The sequence below is a fragment of the Nymphalis io genome, chromosome 1 (genome assembly GCF_905147045.1).
Source record: "Nymphalis io chromosome 1, ilAglIoxx1.1, whole genome shotgun sequence".
In the NCBI taxonomy this organism is placed as follows: Eukaryota; Metazoa; Arthropoda; class Insecta; order Lepidoptera; family Nymphalidae; genus Nymphalis; species Nymphalis io.
In genome coordinates this window covers 10174998-10193307 of record NC_065888.1, presented here as the reverse complement: position 1 = coordinate 10193307, position 18310 = coordinate 10174998, and the positions used below count along the sequence as shown (strand labels likewise).

Sequence of the window (18310 nt, the reverse complement as noted above, 5' to 3'; positions counted from 1 at the left end):
ATAATATAATGCATATAAGCAGTATAATATATATGAATCCTTAAAAGTAATATTATATAAGAGTCGATTATTAAAAATTAAGTGATATAAAAACACACACACACAGTTTAAACATTCTGGGCTATGATATGAATGTATAATTTCTTGAGATGAAACGATAGCGGGCGTTAGTAATCAACCTATAGACTAAATGTATCCACGCATTTTAAATTTTCTTTTAAACCGGTATTACAGATTAAATTCTAGCTTTGAAAAAGTATATGTGATAATATTGTATAAAATTAAATTTAAAAAGAGCAAATGAGTTTCCAATTTCACCTGAAATTTTCATTTCTTTTCAATATCGATCAATCATCTAGTATATCCTCTAAGGCGACAGCGATCGGTTTTTTCTTTAACAAGCAGGATTCCAATGTGCAACCATCATATCGTGACACTTTCACTGGATCTTTCACTTTTATAGGCATTGGGTTAACTTCACATTCAATAGACACATCACGAGGACATCGCGTCAGAAAGTTAGTAGTTCCCAATAGCTTCGAATGCTCCTGATCCTGCATTCCGTTTCGCTTGAATGCAGAGACTGGTAATTTGTTGACCTGCAATTTACAGTCAGCCTTAGGTTTTTTTTTCATTGATCTATTATGAATAATTGACAAGCGTCCATCGATTACTAGATGATTCATTTAATATTGATTAGGAGGCACTTGACAGGATAGTGAGCTATCATAAATCTAATATTAAAGACAACCCTTTCGTAAATTCATTAGTCACTGCCATGAGATGTCCTTTATAGACAAAATTGATTAATTAACGCACCAAAATAGGTCATCGCTTCTTAGATACAGTAGTAGGGAGTTTCTTCATAGGTTTGACGGGTATAGCAAATGGATAGTAGCTCCATGTCGCTGATTCCCAAGATTTACGAATGTAGGATATTCCTCCACTCTCTTGAAAATGCTGATCTTGGATTCCATTTCTTTTAAATGCACTTGTAGGCATCGGATTTACCTGTTGGCGGTATTTTCTGTGGTTACGTCTCGTCATATATTAAAGCCGTTTATTTTTTTTTCTTTTTAACAGGCAGCATTTCCTGTGTGATTTTCGGATATAATCTTCGAATCGGTTCAACGACAGTGTAAACACAGCAATCCTTCTTATCGTCACCGGCGCACAAGTAACGAGTTGCGCCTCTGTAGCCGTAGATTTTATCCTGTAAGCCGTTTCTACGGTAGGCCGAGACCGGTAGTCTACCGTGACGAGTTGGAACATACCGTTCCTGAAACCAACAACTAAATAAATAACGTCACTAACTTTGTTGCTGGTTTCAGAAAACAGTTCAATTGTAATCATTTCTGTTACAGAAAAACATTATTACATTGTAATGTGTCTTTTGAAAATAACAATATAGAAACTTACGATGCGGCCATCTTCGTACCGGTAACAAGGGATGACGTATTTCGTCTTTATTGATTTGCAGGAATTGTTACATGTACATTGCTCTTCAGATGAACAACACGTTTGTCGTCTTGGGGGTTGGGGTGAACGAGATTGTTTTGAACATTCGCTGCAACAATTACCGTTAATGGCGTTTGTTTTTTTGTAATATTTTGTTGGCGGTTTTTCATAATAAATAACTTCTGGTTTCCGACACCGTGGCAAGGATGCACAGCACATAGGTGGTCTTTCATAGCATTGTTCCGGAACACATGGAGATATGAGCATCGGCGTCACAGTATAATTTTCTAATTCATCATACATACAAGCCATTTATAACGTTTTACAATTTTTGTCTTAGTAATTTTTTTTTTTTGTTTAAAATATCACTGAAATTTATAGAACATAATATGGTGAAATAAAATTCAACTAGTCAAAGAAAATTTAAATTGATTCTTATTTTTATATCTTTTTTAATTTATCAGCCAGTATCATTTTTATTTATTTTTTTCATAAGTTTTATCTTATAATATTTTAATATACACAACTGTCCATAGAATCAAACTGTATATTATCGGGTGGGTATTTATATAAGAAATAAACTTGCAGTTGGCATAGGATCGTAAAGAGCTGTTACAAAATTCCAAAGTAAAGCTCTCGGAAGCATTCGCAAACATTTGCAGGCGGCGCCTCCTTGTCGCCGCCGATTCGAAAATGCAATTTTCTCAATGCAAATCGAACGCTTCAGACAGATTTAATGCCTTTTACTTGCCGTTTCTGCTCATCATTTCCGGAGAGAATTCACGATTTCAAGATAGCCGCGTTTGTGGCAGTTGGAGGATATTTGGCGAATTATCTTATTTAACCGTCTAGACGGCTTAGATAGACATAATTAAATTTAAACCAGACGCTTAAATCCAAATCTATACTCGTAGTTAATATTAATACATTTAATAATGTTTTAGTTTTATCTCAATTCTCATTTCTTTCTTATATTTCTATTTTTGTTTCTACTTTGATATCTAAAAATATATTGTGTTTGACTTTTTCATATTATTATAATTTTTTTAAATGCTGGTGACAAACGTTTGAGAATGACACATTCTTTGTCCGTATTTTACTCTTCATATATAAATCTTTTAAGTGTAGGCTTAAGATAAATTTGATTTAAGATGTTCATTTCTCCTTCTGCTTCCTTGTTAAGCTATACATAAAAACATTATAATCATACTCATATCGAATGAATTATAGACAGCGCCAAAAGATTTTTATCGTATATAATAATATTACAATCAAACACAACCGACAATTTTTGTTGCATAAATAATATTTGTTCAAAATGGGGACAAAATTTCCCAATGCAATCATTTTATTTATGGACTTCAAAGATTATTTAATTAGCTTAATCTATAGAATAATTTAACGTATTTGACATATAGAACCTTTGTGGTAACATACCTGGGTTTATAAAACTCAACAATAATTTTGCCGCTAAACGTAAATATATTTTTTTAACATTCTTTACGTATTTATATGTATATTGAAGAATATTGTTACGAGAAAATATATTATCTTGTCGAAAAATACAAGTTCAGTTTGTTGGCGAGTAAGCGCTCATAATACTTTTTAAATGAATATACTTTACATCTTTTTAAATATAAAAATGGATGTTTGTACATCGAGTTGAGATTAATAGACTTCGTCATTGTTTAACCAATCACCTTCAAAAATGTAACATGTATTTTCTTCAACATCAATGAACATGGCATAAACTTCTACATTGTTAACTGATCCTCATGACAATTGGCATATATATAAGTATATATAGCAGGCTGCGCCTTACGGGTTTTTCTAGTTTTTTTTTTTTTTATATGCGCCGGGATGGCATATGACTCTACTCCACCTGATGGTAAGTGGTAGTAGAGTCCAAACGCGACGACGGCTAGTACAGTCGGGAAGAATGTTCTGCACTAGCCGTCCCCACCTTGCCGGCCCGCAAGATGTCTCTTCCGCCTCGTTTGAAAGAACCCGGGTTGTAAGCGGAGGGGAACACGTGAGCTGGTAAGGAATTCCATTTTTTGGTAGTGTGACAAAGAAAGGAGTTGCTAAATTTCTTTGTGCGCGATGGAATTGATGTCACAGTAAGGCGGTGACATCGAGAACCAGTTCGCGTGGACTTAAGAAGGAAGGGGGAAGTAGGAATTAGAGAGAATAATTCCTCAGAGCACTCGCCGTGATACAGTCGATAGAAAGCGCTCAGTGCTGCTATCTCGCGACGCAATTATAAACCGTACCTGTGTTTTCTTGGCATTAAACTCAACAAGATTATCAGAACCCCATTTGGCGATGAGCTCTAACGTCCTATCGAGTTCAATGACAAGATTCTCCCGCCTCTCCTCAGTTTCCGCCCGCCCAGCCACTGCGCGTCCGTGGTATCCACCATGCACTGTACTATCATCTGCATAGCAATGTATGCTCTCTGCATATCATTGATATGCAAAAGAAAGAGTGTGGGAGATAGCACAGATCCCTGGGGAACCCCAGCATTCACTACATAGAATTGTGAAGCGCAACCATCAACCAAAATCTACTAAAACACGAAGGCTACGCTTGTGTAGGAAGCTGGCAATCCAGGTGCATAGCTGAGTAGGTAGACCATATGCCGGTAGCTTGGAGAGAAGACTTCTGTGCCAGACCCTGTAGAAAGCCTTAGAGATATCGAGGCTGACAGCCAACGATTCTCCATGCTTGTCGATAGCTTCACTCCAGAGGTGTGTTACGTACGCTAGAAGATCACCTGTGGACCGTTTTGGTCGAAACCCGTACTGACGATCATTAATTAGACAGTGATCTTCTAGGTAATGGTTGTTTGTTTAAAATCCGTTTTGTTGGTTGTTTAAAATCCGTTCCATCACCTTACAAAGTACTGAGGTGATAGCTATTGGCCGATAATTTACCGGGTCAGACCGATCCCCTTTTTTGGGAACCGCTTGCACATTAGCTCTTCTCCAAGCCTCCGGCACACATCCCGAAGAGAGAGAAAGTTGGAACAGGCGCGTTAACACAGGAGACAGCTCCGCTGCGCACTTCTTCAGCACTATGGCTGGTATTCCATCGGGACCGCTAGCTTTCCGTACATCAAGTGATTGCAGCTCCGCACGCACATCACGTTGCCTGATTTTGATGTCAGGCATCGTGTGGCCACATGATGGTATTGTTGGTGGCAGCGCACTACAATCATCGATCACGGAGTTATCGGCAAAGAGTTTAGCCAGGAGATCAGCTTTCTCCTGCGGACTGTGAGCTAGCGATCCATCCGGAATTCTGAGCGGTGGCAGCGAAGGTTGGCAGAAATTGTTTTGCACAGACTTGGTCAGACGCCAGAAGCTACGGGAGCCCCTAGGATGCGAAATAAAGTCATGACCAATCTGTACAATGCGCTGTGCATCCGCTCTCGTGTATGCCTTCCTATAGGATTTGGAATTTTTATTGTAGTTTGCTTTCAGTGAGTCAATGTTAGATGCCCCGCTAACGCAGCCGTTGATCCACGCGCGATATGCCGCCTGCTTAGATGATACAGAGTCGGCACATTCACGAGTGAACCAACGGTTACGCGTACTCCTACTGATGAGATCTGAGCTAGGAATGTAGTATTCCATTCCTAACATGATCTCGTCAGCAACAGCAGCGGCACTAGCTGTCGGGTCATTCCCACTGAAGCAACGTTCCTTCCAAGGGACAGACGCATAGTAATCGCGCATACCGGCCCAATCTGCTGACTTATAGTGCCAAACGCTACGTTTGCATACCGCTGAAGACGGCAGCTTGGCCTGTGGCACTTTGGTAGATATAAGGCCGTGATCCGAAAAACCAAGTGGAGCTTGAACCACAACCTGATATTCCACCGGGTGAGAAGTCAGCAGAAGATCCAGTAGAGAAGGCGCTTGCCCATCAATGTCTGAGATCCTGGTGGGCTGATCAATCAGTTGGGTCAAGTCATGTGTGAGAGAACTGCTCATGCTTTTGCATGAGCAGTTCTTCCAGCATGGTCAGTATTGAGGGATTTCAACCATGATTCATGGTGAGCATTAAAATCCCCTAAAAACACCAAATCCGCGTTAGGAAACTGCTCTTGCGCAGCATCTGCCACCTGACTAAGTTGGTCAAATAATCGGCTTGTCTCCAAGTCACCATTGTGGGATCTGTAGAGGCACACGTAGACTCGACTCTGACGAACCAGGTCCACACCTACCACCAACATGGAGAAGGAGGGGTCCTCCAAGCAGCGCAATCGGTGACAACAAATATCCGCCCTGACGAACAAGCATACTCCGGCTTTCACTTTGAAAGATTCTTCAAGCATGTAGCCGGGATAATTAAGGTAGCTGGTATCGGCAGGACGGAGTATTTGTGTTTTCGTGAGAAACAACATTGCTGGCCGTGCTGTCTCGAGATGGTGGTGGACAGCGTTGAGGTTAGCGTGGAGTCCACGGATGTTAGAGAACTCGACCTCAAACAGCGAGGGTATGGTGGGGGTGTGCACCACTGTACGACCGTTATGTCTTTTTTGTTGCGCTACCATTTGGGAAAAAAAATGGAAAAGAGACGTGAAGCGAGTGACGTATTGCCACGATAGGGATGGGCAAAGTGTGGAGGCGTGTTTCCCCAAGTGGTTGCCAAAAGGAAAAATATACTGACCCGCTGGACGGAAGGGCCCCCGAACCCCCCAGGAAGTGGCCGCCGGGACCCCACCTTCCGGTCACCAACCGGCACGACGTTCCACCCCGAGATTATGCGTGGCCTGGTGAGGCAGCCTCGCGAGCTGGTTAGGCACGCTCGGGCCCCTGTACTATGCCACGGGCGGCCAGCGGAACAGCCGTTTCTTCAGGTCTCCCTGTCCGGCAGGTCAATACAGTTTCCCCCGGCATTGGTTCAACAGCCGTCTCCACTGGACCAACACCCATCGCGGCAATACTCGCTCGGGCACTGGCTGTACGCTGGCTGACCTCGAAACGCGGCTGCAAGCCACTTCACGAGTTTTTCACCATGCGTACGGTGATAACAAGCCAGGCTGATGTAAGCATCCTACCACCAGATGAGCAGATGGTCGCTCAGATATCCCTTAGTCGCCTCTTACGACACCCATGGGAAAGAAAGCAGTGAAATGTATTCTTTCTCCGTCACTGCACGGATTACAATATATTTACAACATAGTTAATTAATTTCCGAACAAAGTATTAAGTATTCATACATATATTGCTACATCTTTCCGTTTAACTACAAGATTTCTTGAAGTTATTCGAATTTATTTACACTGCCCCCCTGCCACTGACTTTTTTATACCAGTCACTACGGATAAGGCTAAGCAGTTACCAGGTTTTAATTTACCGTCTGTCTTTTTTTTTAAATTGCTTTATTAATTGCGTATGCTTTGTCCAAGCATAAAATATTTTTATCCTAAGCTCGGCACTACATATTTGAGCAAACATCGTTGCTCTTTCTATCAACAAAGATGGAAACATTATGGAGTCTGCGTGATTATTGACAAACATTACCGGATACAGTTAAATTTTATGGATTTTTAATGTGTGACACTGGCCTAAGCCGAGATGGCCTAGTGGTTAGAACGCATTAATCTTAACCGATGATCGTGGGTTCAAACCCGGGCAAGCACCATTGAATATTCAGGTGCTTAATTTGTGTTTATAATTCATCTCGTGCTTGACGGTGAAGGAAAACATCGTGAGGAAACGTGCATGTGTCTAATTTCATTAAAATACTGCCACATGTGTATTTTACCAAGCCGAATTGTAGCAGCGTGGTGGAATAAGCTTGGAGCTTGGACCTTCTCCTCATAATGGAGATGAGGCCTTAGCCCAGTAGTGGGACATTAACAGGCTGTTACTGTACTGGCTTTTTTGTTCATATTGTGCTAACTATATTTAATAATATACAGAAATGAAATACCTTTTTTCAATCATGTTTCAACGTGAGTGTGGCTTCCGTGCCTTTGATGTATTTTTTCTATTATTTGTATTTTTCTATATTTACTTTTTAAATGTGCCTACATTGTAAATAAAAAATATTATGCATGGAAAATTCAACCGTTAGTACTGACTGCCATTATTGTACGTCATCGTTACAATGAAATGGGGCATACGATCGAATGACACAAAATGGTATCGAGTATAAAATGTGATGAGCGCGGGAAATGATACGATATTGTAACAAGAAGCGCGATTTGTCAATAGAAGTGGGATTTAGTACACTTTTAGAGATCGCATATAAACGCGCTATTTTTGTCGCTTGCGTTGTTTCGTTGGATTTTTTATGTAAATATTGAGATTTGCGGGGAATTTGTGTAATGAAGTATAATATAAACAAATTCCAGTTATTTCTTAATGTTTTTATGTTTGGTTTAACAATTTTATAGCATTTTATAAGCATATTGGAATCACTTGTTTTGAACTTAGGCACGCAAATAGGCCACCTGACTGTAAGTGTTCACCACCGCCATTAGTCATTGGCGATGTGAGAAATATTAACATTACCTTAAATAGCCAATGCGCCACCAACCAATGTAGCCTATATACCAATGTATTTACACTGGCTCACTCACTCTTCAAACCGGACACATCAATACTAAATATTGCTGATTCGCAGTAAAATATGTGTCGAGTGGGTGGTATCTACCCAGAGACACGTGCACAAAGCCCTACCACCAAGTAAAACTATTTGTCATTAATATATATATATATCATGAAAGGGTAAGTGAAAATATATCTTCGACACACTTTAGAGTTACGAAGGAGTGGGATCTACAATTACATTATAAAAAAACATAGTATTTTTTTATTTCAGATATTAGAACGTAGATTACGTTCAAATACAACAATACATTAAAAATTGTCATTATTCTATAGAATATAATATATGTCATAAAAAACCGCGTAGTTAATATTTTTTGATTTCCACATAAAAATATTCAATGCATAATAAAAAAATAAAAACCATTGAGTTTCTTAATGTTGCCTCTCATTAAAATCATTAAAAAAATATATTTTGGATTGGCTTTCAAATTTGATGCAAAATTAATAATTTGATTTGATTTTATGATGCATTTTATGATAATCGTTATTAATATATTTTAAAAATAATTCATAAAAAAGCTATTCATCTTTATTATACAAATAATTAATATTAAAAACATTAAAACTATTGGTTTTATTAGATGGTAAAATACATTATGAAATCCAGTGATATATTTCCCGTTGAACATTTAGTCGATAAGCATGGACATAAGAAGCGATTAACGAGGATTACTATGATTGATTACAGTTTCTATGTATACTTTAAATATTGAATATCGCTAAAAAACGTTGGTACCAAGTTATAAAATAGTTTTTTCAAACCGTACCCAGTTGCAAGACAAATTATTATAATGTAAAGGTAAGGAAAAAAGTGATTATAGTGTTCGATTAGAATAAAATCAAGTCGTTTTTTTAAAACAAAAATTCAAGTATTTAAGTAGTTCTAAGTCTTTTAATTCCTACGGAAAACAAATATATATTCGTGAAGTAAAAAAGCGAACAAAATATAATTAATTTCAACAAAGTATATAAAGTTTAATAATTGGTCCAGTGGGTGCAATAGTACTCAACTTATGAGATGAAGAGTGCAATTTGTAATTAAAATTAATTTAGTAAAACTTTTTTTTACACTTAATTTAAATACAGAACATTTCTTTTTTCATTTTTTGTTCTGTAATTATTTTGTCCTATTTAAATTGGTTTATATTTTGTAAGCATTTGTTTAGTAGAGCTTGATGTTTTTAAGGTTAACATTAATAAAATGTTATTACCTACTTAATTTCTTATTACTTCTCCTAGATATAATGCACATTCGGAATAGTTTTTCTGATTATTATTTGTCCAAAAAGTGACTGTGTGCTTTTAAGGCTCACTATAATAAAGTAAATTTTATTTTTTAATACCTGTTTTTGAAGGTTACGTATCCAAACCGTGGATTTATATTTGAGAATAATGTTTTCATAGAATGAGCAGTTGCTATGATTTACATATAAATTAAACTTAAAAATGTCTCGACCGACAATCCGACACGACCAGATAGAGTTCAGCCGCAGGACCACCACCCGCTTTTCGAGGCACGGCACTTAATACTGTCACATTCCAACAATCGAGATTTTTGTAAAACATCAAAAAGAAATTTCATCTACTTAATTAATAAAAAAGTTGTTGAATTCGAAGAAAGGATCACGGGATCTGTGGCTTTATGAGCTAACTACTAGACTAAAGAGGCAGACAGACTGACGTTCAATCAACTATAAATATTTATATTAGTATTCCAGTAGTAGGCTGAATGGCATTTTTATCAGATAGGTTTTATTTTTTCCGATTTTTCAACATTTCTGTAAATAGTTTTATGGGTTATATGTGTTACAGTCGAGTTATCTCAGCGTGTTTTGTATGATAATTCGCAATACACGCGTGATACATGATGCTATATATCAAATAACAAACCCACGCCGAGAGAAATGTGTGTTTTTTAGTGTATGATCCTTTTACGATAAGATAGAACTTATCTTTGTAATAATTTAATCTTTTCACTTAAAAGTATTACGTGTATTAAATTTATAAGCGGTTTGTTTTATTTTAATAATTTTTAATTACATTTTAATTCCAAATTCAAAGAAACAATTAAGAATTTATATATTCATAAAATCATAGTTATGCATTTTATTATTTTTAAATAGTAAAGTTGTTAAAGAATACTAAAGAATGAAAAAGATCTTTGTTATTGATGATAAGCTTAGAACGGATCCTATATTCTGCCTATATCCTATATATCGTTACGTTTTTTTATGATAATATACATATTTAATGTAATACATATTTTATTTATATATTTGGAGTTACTTGAACATCAATATAATCGATGGATGGATAGATTTGCTAAAAGATAAGCTGGTTAAGTTTTACATTGTTCAGTTTTGAAGATAAAAAAATTACATCGTGCAATAAAAATAATAAAAAATATTATAAAAGTGAATATATAAAAAAATTGTAGTTTTATCCTCTTAAATATAAATAACATAACAATAGACATTCACGTGCCATGTTGGCACGGAATTTGTTTCAAACTGTTTTTAAACTTCAGCGATGCTAAATGTTCGGTCCAAAGCAAAAATGACAGAATTGTTCTTTTTATTGGTTTCTTTTCAATTGTTTGTAATCGTAGAAGTTTACGAAATGTAACTTTATCTGAAACAATTAGCTGTATTAAATATTTTGAAAAAGGTATTGCTTAATATTTTCTCATATTTGTTTTGTTTCGGGAAATTTACCTTTTGTTTACACATTATCAAATTTTAATTAAATTGCGAATCTTAAAAGCTGAATTAGAATCACTTCTTCATTGTTAACATAGTTGAAATTTTACATGTTGGTTCAATCCCGATGACAATGTAATTTAGATGATGGAGTTCATCCAGGGTGTGTACCCAGGATTATCTTTAGACGAAGAAACTCGTCCAGGGTCAACATGATAAACAACAAATTTTGTGTATAAAAGCTTATTTTAAAAAATGTTATTTTACTATTAATTTATTATATTTTTTTCAATTATAACAAAGGTATAACAAATATCACAAAATAAATAATAATTAAATTATAATATAATAGTCTCACGGACATGCGAGCAAATAGAATAAGCCGTTGGATGAAATATGAAATTCGATGCAAAGGTAAGATGTTTTAACAAGCTTCGTTATTTTTCAAGACTATTGAGATGTGACACCTTTAAGAAGACAGAATCACTTTTATTTCAATGTTAAGGAATTCTTACAAAGAAATGTGAAATCTTGTAATTGATTTTGAAAAATTTTAATTTAATTAGGTGGCGTAGCTTAAAAGGTGCGCGGGTAAATTAGAAATTTTATGGCTTTAGACGCGCTCTAAATAAAAAAAATTATATTCTTATTATTATAAAAGTATAGCAACAAAGTATATACTAAATGCGCCACGGATTTACAGTTTGTCAGAGAGCAGCGGCGGAAAGGGGGCATATCAATCCGTCTTACCCCTAAAGCGAGCCAATAAATTTTTTACATAAAATAATAATATATTCTACCAATATGTATAATGTAATATTGAATTGATTATAAAAAACACGTTTTTATAAGTAACCCACTACCGAAGGATTCATTTAGACTAGTGACATACTCTTGATAATACGCATAACGATCTTCCATATGTATCATCATAGCAGCTCGATATGTACTGTACCATATTTTTGTATTGTCATTGTGAGAGATTTGTAACAATTTCAAATTTCTATTTAGTGATATAAGTGAAAAGTTAAAAATTAATATTATAAGTTTACAAGGGACAAAAGCAAAACTGCTTTGTATGAATTCATGCATGGCTGAGGCTAGCCTCAAGCAATAACTGCCATGATAATAAAACCTCGTTTGAACTACAGTGACGGAGTATGACTACAGCGTTATTAGGTGCGAAAGAGTAAATGTTGAAAGAAAGGCCTTTTTATGGGTAAGCTGACCCTCAGATGTCAAAAACAAAGTTCAACGGAAGATTTATGAATTTCGTTTCGAGGTGTATTCGTTTATTTTTCTAAAAACTTTTTTACTAATTAATTAATTGAAAAAAAAACGCCTGTAGCTTGTAGGCGAGCATTTTAAACGTAGATTGCGTGTTAAGAACCAGGCAAGCACAACTAAGCTATGTATTCGTTTATAAATCACCTATTGCTCAGCGGTGAAAGAAAACATCGTGAACACCTGCTGGTCCTGCTGGATCCTGCTGCTATCCTGCTGGATTATGCCCTTAGGTTACGCCCTTTTGTTCTTAAAAGCAGTTTATTTAAACAGTAAATATATATATTATTAAAAATAAATATATGTATATTTATTTGTTATTAAAAAATTATGTAATTTAATTGATTATTAGAATAACATATTTATATTAACAAGAGATGTTGAGTAAGAGTAACAAAAATGTCAAAATCTAAACCCGATAGATGTCGCTGTAATATTTGTATACATTATTTATATATATATATTTTTTTGTGTTTTGATATAATGTTCAATTTCTAGTATTGTAAATGGTTTGATTATGAAAGTACGAAAGTAGAAAAAAATATCTTAATGTTCCAGTTACATCTTAATTTATGAGTTATTATAGTATTATAGGCAAAAAGAAAAAAATTGTCCTAGATATAATGGGCAATAAATATATTACTAATGCCTGAATGCCTAAACCAGAATTTATATTTGATTAGAATTGTATTTAATTAGAATACAACAATTACATGATGGTGCGTTATTCTAGAAATGCTAATATTTAAACGACCTTATCAACATAAATTATTATTAAATAACAATTTAAGTACACGATTACGACTATGCTTTAAGTGTTGTTTAATGGCATCAGTTAAACAATAATGTTTCTTCTTTAGGGTTTCAAAACGACAGAAATATAGACATCTGAGTTTAACATAATACTACAGTAACAGCCTGTTAATGTCCCACTGCTGGGCTAAGGCCTCCTCTCCCTTTTTGAGGAGAAGGTTTAGAGCTTATTCCACCACGCTGCTCCAATGCGGGTTGGTAGAATACATATGACATAATTTCAATGAAATTAGACACATGCAGGTTTCCTCACGATGTTTTCCTTCACCGTCAGGCACGAGATGAATTATGATCACAAATTAAGCACATAAAAATTCAGCGGTGCTTGCCCTGGTTTGAACCCACTATCATCGGTTAAGATTCACGCGTTATAACCACTAGGCCATCTCGGCTTACTAGGCCATCTTGGTTTACTAGGCCATCTCGGCTTAACATAACATAATACATATATGTATATTTCCAAACTCGAAAGAAAACTAAGCGCCCGCTAAACAACGCTTTTCAAAAAGGCCGTTAAAGCGCAATTTAAATTGGTAGTCTTTTTTGTTTCTGTAATGAATACTATTTCAACCACTTCGTCTGATATTTATAAAATAATTTGGAGCTTCTGTACGTAGTAATGAGATCGCCTACAAGGCGAATGGAGAGTCAAACTCTGTACAACTTCGCGGCATAAATCCTAACTTCATGAACTCTAATGAAAGCACTACCTCGTAATTGTGGTCGCCGGGGTGAAATTGTTCTTGTCTTAAATTTATCTTATGAACATTTTGTTCATAAAGTCAGCAAATACCATAAAGTCCTTCTTTATGAAATTTTATATTTATTTTTAAAGATTTAAATAAATATATAATAGGTACATAACAAAAAGCCTATAACTATCTCACTGCTGGACTGACGCCGTTCCAATGCGAGTGAGATAAACACGTATTTTGAGTGAGATACACATGTATCTGATTTTCATTCGACATATTCATATTTCGTCGTAATTTTCCTTCAAATTAAACACATAAAAACTCAGTATTGCTGGTCCGGACTTGAACCTTCGTTTAAAATACTCGGGTCCTAACCACTGAAACTATGGCCGTGAAATCAGACCGCAACGACATAAGAATGATTATTGTACTCGACATTGGAAGCGTTATTTAAACAAATTATTAATTACTCGCTGTCCGCCCCGACTTCGTACGGGTAAAATAAGGATTTTATCAAGAGCATTTTTCAATCAATAAGGTATAAACATTCGCCAGTCGATCTATTCGCCCATACAGTAGTGCTAGGGGCATATAATGATATATATGCATAAAGCACCGGCCTGTATATTTTATCGTGCGTTTATTATTATTGTTTTTTTTAGATTCTGTTTACGGTTTCTAAGTGTGAGAGGTGGCTCATCATACATTCGTCCTACATTGTGAGGCAGACCTTTTGAAAAAGGAGCCCGTTATTTGTTTTCTTTTTGGTTTTGATTTTTGGTCAAAATCGAAAAGGCACCGTGGCCGCTCAATTTTTGTATAGCAACTTAAAGTTTTAAATAATAAAAAAAATATTAAAATTAAAATTACTTTTAAACGAAAGGTTCGATGCGAATAATTTAAAGACGAATATACATGTGCATAATCAACCTTTGCATAGGTTATTACCGGACACGGCTGCTTCGGTAAGTAACTGCACAAGATAGCGCGGCGGGAAGTGTTACTTTCCTGCCACGAGTATGGTGCGCCAATCGACACGGCAGTAACACACCCTGACGAAGTGTGTCGCGTGGAGAACTCTCCATGCCGAACATCATCAACGCGATGCTCGGAAGCGAACAGTGCTGGTCAGAAATGGTCACCTTCTGTGAAATTGTGATGTCGCAGAAGAAGGCCACGGATCGGGAGCGAGAAGAGAACTCTACTACTCCGCCGAAGAAGACCGGGGAGAAGAAAGAGGCGCTATGCACATCTTCTTCCTCCGCCACAGTAGGCGTCGCCGGGACTAGGGGGGTTCTCAGTACCCTGGTAATCCCCCTAGAGAATGGAGGCCTGCATAGGCAGGCCGTCAGTCAGAGCGTCACGGTAGCATGCGCAAGTGATCCCGTGGCGCTCCTCGTCAAGACGGAAAGGGTACTGCTGGTTTTTTAGGGGCTATTCAAATGCGTAATGCGTTTTTCCAGCGTGAAAAAAAACCTTTGCATAAGGATTAATATCATGATACGAATGTCATCTTTCGATTCTATCCGTGTTTTTATTGACTAATTCGATCAAAAACAAAAAGTATTATTATACGATGAGATATCACAAAAACATAAAAAAGCAATTCGCGGAACATAACCGTTCCGTTGGCAGTCAACCACGCGTCTGAGTCGCGCGGCATGCTACCTCGCAGAGCTACCGACTGGCTTCGCTATCACTCTTGACAATTATTTTGCTGCGAAATTATTTTAAAACTGTGATATCTCTTAAGATATTCAAAGAAATGAAATTGAATAAGGGCAATTTTATTTTATTTTTTAATTTTATATTCAAAATTAAATACTTGTGAAATAACGTATTTATTTAGATAAGAATTAATACCATGTTTATAAAAACGATTCCGCAAATAAAGCTTTATTTTAGAACAAATTTGATTACCATAAAAAAAGGATATAGTGAGTCAAACTTAAAAGATAGACTTATTGTTGCGTAACTTTAACCGTTTACGCAGCGCACGCAACTGAAACTCTCAAAAGGAATTAATTTTCCTGTTTTTGCAACATTTTTGATGACATTGATGTTCCGCTTTTATTGGTCATAACGTAATATTGTATAGCATAAAGCGTTCCTTGATAAATGGGCTATCCAATGAAGAAAATGATTTTCAATTCGAACCATTAGTTCCTGAGATTAGCGGGATCAACCAAACAAACTCTTCAGCTTTATATATTAGTATATATAGTATATAGACTATATTTAGAGATTAAACTTTATATATTAGTATAGAGATTAATTGTGTAGTGCGTCGGGCAGTCATTTGGCTCATTAGCGATCTCTTCTAATTGTATTAAAGTTTTTATATACAACTATAGTAACAGCCTGTTAATGTCCCACTGCTGGGCTAAGGCCTCCTCTCCCTTTTGAGGAGAAGGTTTGGAGCTTATTCCACCACGCTGCTCCAATGCGGGTTGGTAGAATACACATGTGGCAGAATTTCAATGAAATTAGACACATGCAGGTTTCCTCACGATGTTTTCCTTCACCGTTAAGCACGAGATGAATTATAAACACAAATTAAGCACATGAAAATTCAGTGGTGCTTGCCCGGGTTTGAACCCACGATCATCGGTTAAGATTCACGCGTTCTTACCACTAGGCCATCTCGGCTTCTATATATACAACTAATGGGTTATTAAAATTATGACTTATTATCAAAGATATAAATATATATATACAACTAATGGGTTATTAAAATTATGACTTATTATCAAAGATATAAATATAATTTGACGTTAAAAAAATAGTGATTTCTTATTTAAGCTTATGGTAATATGTTGGCAGGGAAACAAGAAAGGGTACGGGGAGGCTTAAACTACATTATAATATGTATTTCTAAACATTATTTAGTCCCTTCTTTAATGTCCAACGATCGGTAAAAGGATAAATAATATTTATGTATTTAATGCTCAATAGATCTAGATCTGTTTTTAATACGAAAAGCAATTAGCAATAGCAATTATAATAGTCATTAAGACAAACTGTCTAAACATACGTTGACTAAATTTTAAACATAATATAATGTAATCTCTAATATAATATTACTAGCTACTTACCTTGGCTTCGCAAGAGGAGATGAAAAATGTATTTTGAATAGGATTTGCATGAAATTCGTTCATAGTGAGCTTCCAAAAGGATTAACTATGCTACATTTCAAGTCAATAAAACCTATAGTTTCGGAGATCTTGTTATGACTCAGTAAGTATGGTATATCCCTTTTATATATATAAATAATGCTGGGGAGTTTGTACGGATAGACAAGTTAATTCCATAAAGTACCGGGTAAATTCAAATATAATTATTTTTGCTCTATTATTTAGATCGTTCATTTATTACGAAGGTTATAGGCTATTTAACTTGACGCTATGACCCTAAAGAGCGGAGCTGTAACTATAAAAGTCAACCAATATGGCAAACTCATACAGCTTAACAGGTATGTATAATTCAACTTTAACTCGGGTGAAAACGCGCAGCATAACGCGGTATAACGTGGAGAAGGGTAACGCTATTATAAAATATATAAAAACTTAAAGCAACAATATGACGTAAATCTCTATAAAATAAAGGTGGTGCGAGTGAAACTGTTTGCATGGACTTTTAATATAGCGGATCTTTTCATTTTTCTTCAAAATTTTTATTCCAGTAACGACTATCTGTATAATGTATTAACAGACGAACAATTATATTAAGCTATATTTGCTTAAATTGAATTGATTCATTTATAAATTATAGGAAGTTATAATTGTCTATTCCTGGAATAGACGATTATATCCCACGACAAAAAAATTGTGGGGTAAATTAATTGTGATATAATGTTACTTTGTATGAAACGAGATCTTGAATCAGCACTCTGAATACGGCGCTAATTGGACTTAAGTAAATTTGATATTTTATTAAAATTGTATAACAGCTTTGTTATACATATTATAAATTTTAAGGTGTGAAAACATGATATGTACTGATTATTTATTCATGGATTTTATTGTTATGTACTCGATCAACAATATCATTTAAATTATATACTTACTTATTGTTATAGTATTAAAAAATTAAGCGATAGCTTGTAAATGTCCCACAGCCAGCCAAGACCTCCCTTTTGAGGAGAAGGTTTTGGAGCACATAGCAGATTTTCATCCGCCACAGCGGGTTTCCTCTCGATATTTTCCTTTACCGTTAAGCATGAGATAAATTGTAAACACAAATTTAGCACATGAAAATTTTTGCCTGGGCTTAAACTTAATAATAAAATAAAATAAATAGTTAAGATTTACGTCTTCCAACCGTTTGGCCATCACCGTTATAATATTACTGATGCTTTTATAATTATTCATTCACAAATGGTGACATATTTCAGCGAATTAACAAGTAATGGCAGTAGGCTGGTCATATATGCTGGAGAACTTTTAGCCGTAGGAGCAGTCTGATTGTTGAGTGTAGATCACGTGTCGGCAAAAGAACCTAGCCTAGCAGTGTACTGAAACAGGCAGATAATAATAAAACTTTTAACTGAGCTTGGTTATAACTTATACTATTTTCTAAGATCATAGACCAAAACGGATAACCAAAATATGAGCGCACACAGCGCATCAAAATAAACGTGGTCAACCAAATATAAAGTTGATTATAGCCATTTCGTTTATATTCAGAAGGTTTTTTTTCTCTTTGCCTAACAAAAATTCAATAATCTCGCGGT

At 35.6% G+C, this 18310-nt stretch overlaps 1 protein-coding gene across 4 annotated transcripts in view; it reads right to left on the bottom strand.

Annotated features, from left to right (window-relative positions):
* LOC126773213 (uncharacterized) overlaps positions 1 to 18310 on the bottom strand; it is a 57534-nt gene that overhangs the window by 33989 nt on the left and 5235 nt on the right. The window contains exons 1-3 of one of the 4 annotated variants that reach the window (XM_050494394.1): positions 1420 to 1542; positions 820 to 1011; positions 319 to 599 (exon numbers count right to left, since the gene is read on the bottom strand). The exons of 2 other annotated variants lie outside the window; for them this stretch is intronic. The gene's annotated coding sequence lies outside the window, so the exon portion shown is untranslated. Of the gene's footprint in view, positions 1 to 318; positions 600 to 819; positions 1012 to 1419; positions 1543 to 18310 lie in introns of those variants that run through there. One more of the 4 variants, XM_050496006.1, reaches the window with a different exon arrangement.